The sequence below is a fragment of the Mercenaria mercenaria genome, chromosome 4, assembly GCF_021730395.1.
Source record: "Mercenaria mercenaria strain notata chromosome 4, MADL_Memer_1, whole genome shotgun sequence".
NCBI classification, from domain to species: domain Eukaryota; kingdom Metazoa; phylum Mollusca; class Bivalvia; order Venerida; family Veneridae; genus Mercenaria; species Mercenaria mercenaria.
The window spans coordinates 67,007,243-67,013,973 of NC_069364.1; the positions used below are offsets into that span (position 1 = coordinate 67,007,243).

The following is a 6,731-nucleotide window of genomic DNA, read 5'->3' on the forward strand; positions in this document are numbered from 1 at the left end:
GTATGAAACGTTTTTTCTTTTTGTGTGTCCAGTTAATAAGTTTTTAGGTTAGCCATAGCAGCTCACGTTGATCATTTTGACCACTTCCATGTTTTCATTCCCATTATCCTAATTCAGGCCTTTATAAAATAAGTTTTATAATATATTAGCAACCAGCTAACAGATGTACTTAACATGGTGAAAAGGCCCTTTTAAGATGACACTAAAGAACCTTAACTCGTCCGCAGCAATGCCACTATGTATGTCGACAGTATGGTGAAAGAAAAGAAACGGACAACTTTATCCGAAAAAGTGGAGATATGTTGAAAATGTTTTAGTGTAGTTACATCTGCAGAATGTCTTGGGATTGATTGGTGCCCTAGGAGGACGTTATGTGCCAGAGCATCCACGTATGCCAAGGGCTTCTGCAAATATTATTGTAGGAACGAACATGTGTTGATGTTGTTCTAGAATTCACCGTGTAAAAGCTAAATCAAATTAGTATCACGTTGGATATTCATCCTTATTTTCACAACGAAAAAATAAAAGCGTTCATCTCGTTTTTTTGACTGTGCGATATAGGACCGCCTACCTTTTTGTTTCGGCATGGGACTCGGATACCAGTATATAACTAACTCTGGTCTGGCTGTTGAGATCCCATTTTAAATACCAGGTGCACAACTTCACATCTTGAATAACAATCCTGTGAGGTTTGATGACTCTGGGTCAAAATATTTTTGAGATATGGATGACACAAATGTGGACGGACGGATAAGGGCAACTGTAAATGCCTCCAAAAGGGGTGTCCTTGTTAAAAAACACTGGAGAGTTAAGGTTGATATACGTCAGTTGGTGATTGATCGAACAGACCTGAGCAAAAATTACGTTCAGGAACATATAACAATTAATTCAAAATTAAGTTCTACAACAGAAACTGATGTGTTCTATTTAACATTGATTTTGACTACACTATGAACATGTACCAACAGAAAAGTGATTATTGTCAAAAACCTTAAAAATAAAGTGAGTCGGGTCGTTGAAATAACAAAAAATGTCTAAAAACAATTAATTTTTCTAGAATGATAATAACTGAAGATCTGTAATATCCAATTTTCCATTTCTAGTAAACAATGCCCTTGCGTAGACAAAACAAAAACAAAACAGAAATAAAGCATTTATACATAAAATCAAAATGAAATGGCAGAATCTAAAACAAACTTACAACAGAGCGAGTAAATGGATCAATAACAGAACAACAGTAATATAAATGTCACTGCCTTACTAATGAAAATTTTAAACGCAAACATTCATATTGATTCCATCACATTATCCACACACTAAATTAATCACTGAAGCAAAAATTATTAAGCAATATTCTGATCTTCTTGCAGAGATCTAATACAATATTCACGGGCAGGCGCCGAACAAATATTTTGTTTTCATGTCGATAGACTGGCAGATATAACAAATTGGCTACACTTTGCGCGCATTCGTTTGATTACGACCGACTGTTCACATTCACATGTGTGACATACATACAATTAAGGATTTTGTGAAATAAAGCAATCGTATTAATTTTTTTTTTTTTTTTTTTTTGGTATTTTCAGATGCGGTCATCTATAATTTGTGTTCAATTGAAGTTTTGGTCATGGAAGAATTTTCAAATTATCTGAAAAAATGTATCATTCATATCTAGTAACCTTTACCCTGCTAAATTTCTATAATGAACTTATCCGTCCTTCAGGGTGCTTACCAAAAAGATACTGACTGAATGGCGAACAGTGCAGATCATGATCAGACTGCACGGATGTGCAGGCTGATCTATATCTGGACTGGTCGCAAAGGCAGAATCATTCGTGTCAAGCATGATAAGGGTTTAACAAATCTTGTATTTGCAGTGCAATTTTTCACCCCTCTTACTTTAGTGAAAAATGGAAAAACGGGAAATTTTGTATGCTATAATGTATTTGTTCTGTAATGCAGAAAAAAATCAAGTTAGGCGAAATCAATAAAAACAAACAACAATCAACCCAATGTTTTGTTCAATAATTTTCATAACTGAAAGATAAACTTCCTGAAAGGTGCAGTGCATTTTCTTATATACATATGTATATTTCATGTATTCAATTGTTTCAAGGTGGATTATCTGTCTAGTATGTGCATTCTACCATCATGTAAAAAAATAATTGTAAATTCTGGAAAACGCAATTCCAAGTAATTCAAAATTTGCCGTAACAAATTTGCGGTCTCCCCAGACTTGAAGTCAGCTTTTTTTTTAAATATCCATATACATCTATATTAGATTCCCGCTTTTAAAAGACGGTGAAAGGTTGGTGAGGGATGTTGCACCTTGTAATAAACTTTATTCTGCTTATTTGTATTCTATGCTTCCAAATGATTTTCTTATATTCCTTACTTCAGCCGTGCCATGGGAAAACCAACATAGTCGCTTTGCGACCAGCATGGATCCTGACCAGCCTTCGCATCCGCGCAGTCTGGTCAGAATCCATGCTGTTCGCTAACAGTTTCTCTAATTCAATAGGCTTTGAAAGCGAACAGCATGGATCCTGACCAGACTGCGCGGATTCACTTACGTTCCTCATAGAACAATGAGTATTACACAGGGAATAGTTCATGATACTGTTGATTATGTCACTTACTGTAGCTATATGTCCCAGATGATACTATGCAAGGGCAGAATAATTAGGAATAACAAAAATAAACATTTTCTTGCTCTTCACTGTTCAACGGGAAACAACCTGTTTATTGAAGTTTCAAATTAATCGATAAAGTCAATGCCCTTTAAGGGCTTCTGACAGCAACAACATAAACAGCAACTAAAAATAAATTGGCAAAAATGACAAGGAGGGTATGATTTTTAAGTGTGATAGCATGAAATACGAGTTATTACATGTTTTCAGTGGTTTTTTGAGTGAAATATAACTGGTGTTGTCACAGTGAAAAATGTCAAATATATTTTTCACTGGTAAGAAATTATAAAATGGGTAGATTTATAAAATGTACAGTGTTTGAGAGTACACCGTTTGTCAACTTTGTTTTGATGTAATGGAAAAGTAATCTATCTATGATACCTGTAAAACTTGATAAGGCAGTAATGCATCTAAAAGTTTGTTTTCTTTGCAACGTTATATATTATTTAGTTTAGGCAATGGCGTTTATTTTTATGAAACATAGCACTTGTTTTTCTGTTCTTTAACTGTATGTCATACAGCTGTGAGCTTTATTTCAATGTCATCTTTGACAATTTCTTTACGTTGCACGTGATCTTATCATTGTATCATTTTTTAATATTTTTTAATACGAAGGTTTAATCTTCATTCTTGTATTTTCGAGTATTTTAACAGTCCCTGAAATTCTGTATATTTTAGGGATGAACACCATCTACTGTCATCATCTACTTATGTCTGATTCTAGGAAAGTGTCCTTCACTAACAAGGAAAATGTCAAAACACGTTCTTATTTCAGTTTAGAATTACATCGTCTTTAAACATTATCTATTAATTGGAGAGTGAGCAAAACAACAACAACAACAACAACAAACGTTTCTTAATGAAAATATGTTCTTTAATGTATCACTACTGGTCTATCAGTACCTCTAATTGCCAACAATAAATGGAAGTCAGGCACATGCCAATGACAGTTTTGATAAACAAATCGTCTGGGCTACGTGTATGTCAATTATAAAGAAAATATAGCCAAAATATCAGTAGAAGCAGTAATTTAGAATATACTTATTCTTCTGTCTAATGCCGGTTTAAGAACAGTAAATTGTTCGGCGATAAAATAACCACATATCCATTGATATGTGTACCCTTCCATATATAGCAATGAGCCTCGAGTGGTACCGCTGGCCCAGATAACCAGGTCTGGCTCATCGACAAGTTTTGCCTGTATGTTTATAAGTTCTATATCAGCCCACTAATACACTCCATCGGAAACTACCAAAGGCATAGGTTGCACTCTTATAAAATCAACATATTTACTAGTAAGAAAGATAGACTAAAGTTTAATTGTTCAGAACCAGCGACACTAATATAAGCAACAAGACTGCTAATTAATACTAGACAACAAACATTTGTTGATACATTTATTGGTAAAGAGTGCATGAATCTGATCTTACAACTTGTGTCTGAACAATGACCAAACCATTCTGATCTACAGACCACTGAAAAGTCAGACCAGGGGATACAATCTGCAGATCACTTGTTTGCATACCAGATTAGAGAACACACGTATTACATAAACTGCAATGAAAGAACAAGCATACCAAAGATTGTTGTATATTTTGTACAGATTCCATTTTTAACTGCAATCAGAAAGGTGACGTTTTTATTGCCATAAATTTAATATAACGTCACGGTTACACGGTTAGATTACACTGGCTTTTTAATATAAATTTAACAAGATTTTACAATTGAAAAACATACTGCATCTTTCGAAATACATTTCGATTTCAGTTTAACATAAAGAATTCTCAGGACTGTTAACCGCACTTGACTTCTTTTTTGGTTGAAAATTAATGTATTGTGGTACTTTGGTACTTTTTCTTAGAAAAACTATTTATTATTAATTTTGTTTGTCTCTTTTAGTTTGCGTCTTTATCATTAGAATAGTTTGTTTTTGTCCGGTTTAACGTCACCTCGACACAATTATAGGTCATATGGTGACTTTCCAGCTTTGATAGTGGAGGAAGACCCCAGATGTCCCTCCGTGCATTATTTCATCACGGGCAGGCCCCTGGGTAGAACAACCGACCTTCCGTGAGCCTGCTGGATGGCTTTCTCACATGAAGAATTCAACGCCCCCGATTGAGGCTCGAACACAGATCGGCGAGGGGCAGAATTGATTCTTTGTATAATTTTCTGAATGTACGTGTATACAATTCAAAAGATGAAACGTACGCTATAAAAATGCAGTATATATAAAAGCTGTTTTGTTTTTCTTGGGTTTAACGTCACACAGACAAAATTATTGGTCATATTGCGACTTTCCAGCTTTTCATGTTGAAGGAAGATCCCAGGTGCCCCTCCGGGCATTATTCATCACGAGCGTGCACCTGGGTAGAACCACCGACTTTCCGTTAGCCAGCTGTATGGCTTCCTCGTATGAATAATTGTACGCCCCGAATGAGGCTAGAACTAACATCGGCGAGGAGCAAATGAATTGAAGTCAACGACATTAACCATTCGGCCACAAAGGCCCCTTATAAACATAATAAAATTAGTAATAGCAGTAAATCTACCATAATAGTGCAATCAAACATGTATGTGCATTTATTTCACATATTAACATAATTTAAAACAATGTATCATAAAACAAAGTAACATTTTTTAAAGAATTTTATATTTTCTAGAACAAGAAAATTAAAAATTGGAAATGTCTCAAAATTAATTACTTCAAAAACAAGCAAGAGATTTTCTAAACATACTGAAAAGTACTAATAAAATAAATGTGGATCAAATTTATTGTTCTTTATATAAAATACTACAAAATATAGACTTACCATCAAAACGTATGTCTTTCTGCATTTGAATAATTTGCACTCGTAATAATATTATTTCCCATCATATCACACAAAACGAGTTAACAAGCTACTTTTGAAGCCTCATTCAAAACGGTTTTTAGTTTCGAAAACCTTTCCCGATCTGATATTAACCGAGAACGCAAGGAAAACAATATGATAAATTATAATCACTCAAAACCAGACAGAATGGTTAAAGAAATCTAGGATGACAAACTCCCCAAGATGTGAACGATTTCTAGATGCTCAGTATCGATTTAAAGCTTTTGTGTATGCCTAGGATGTCTGCCGTAACTGAATTGTTTTACAGTGCACAGTCCCGTTTAAAAGAATATCTACTGACTGAAGATCATTTTAGCTTTATGAAAACGCTGATTTTCTTTCATACGTTCAATCAATCTAATTAACTTTGTCAGTTGTTTTTCTCGAAGCAAAATACTTCAATAAAATCAAGGAAAGAACTAGCAAAGTCGATCTGATACAATCCAAGCACCACCCCTCTGAAAGCGGAACTCCGTTACACGTAGCCTTACTCATTTGGCTTATCAGGATGACTTATTTTATGGAAAGGAGAAAAGCCTCAAACTGTCCGTTATGTAAAATAATGGACAAATCGAGGCGCAACGCGCCGAGATTGTCCATTTTTTCACATAATGGATAGTTTGAGGCTTTTCTCGGACTTAAAACACGGTCCTCACGAAAAAATCAAGATTGTCGTGATATTATATAATGTCTCTAATATTGTCCTCTTTGAGGCAAAGACAATTCATTGATTTGTGTCTCTGTGCTAAATGAAAATACCAAGTCACATAGAGTTTAAATTATTTAAATTAGAGACTGCATATAAATATTTATTGCAGTTAAAAGTTTTTTAAACACCAATGGTATTTAAGTTTCGAACATATCTCGTTTTGTCATATTTATGTCAGATTTGAAGTACCTTTACAAAAAGTGAAAAATTAACTTGGCCTTATGATGTATGTATTAATAGTTGTCCATGCTTTGTTCGTGCTGAGTTTGCAGTTTTAAAATGACGGGTCCAGGTGAAGACATTCTAAAATGTATGTATATGTATTTTATATCATTATTAGAAAGCAATCGTTCTTATCTCGTAATTACGAGATCTTCTATCAATTTTATTAGAAGAAAATTACCGGTATCACATGAGATCTTTACTCGTTATGACTCATATCTCGTTTTTACGAGAAAA

General features: G+C 34.3%; 1 protein-coding gene across 1 annotated transcript in view; it reads right to left on the bottom strand.

Annotated features, from left to right (window-relative positions):
* The window catches only part of LOC123552008 (dual specificity protein phosphatase 14-like), a 50,852-nt gene extending 45,159 nt beyond the window's left edge, over window positions 1-5,693 (bottom strand). The window contains exon 1 of the mRNA XM_045341362.2: window positions 5,504-5,693. The gene's annotated coding sequence lies outside the window, so the exon portion shown is untranslated. The remainder of the gene's footprint in view (window positions 1-5,503) is intronic.
* Window positions 5,694-6,731: the final 1,038 nt, after the last annotated feature.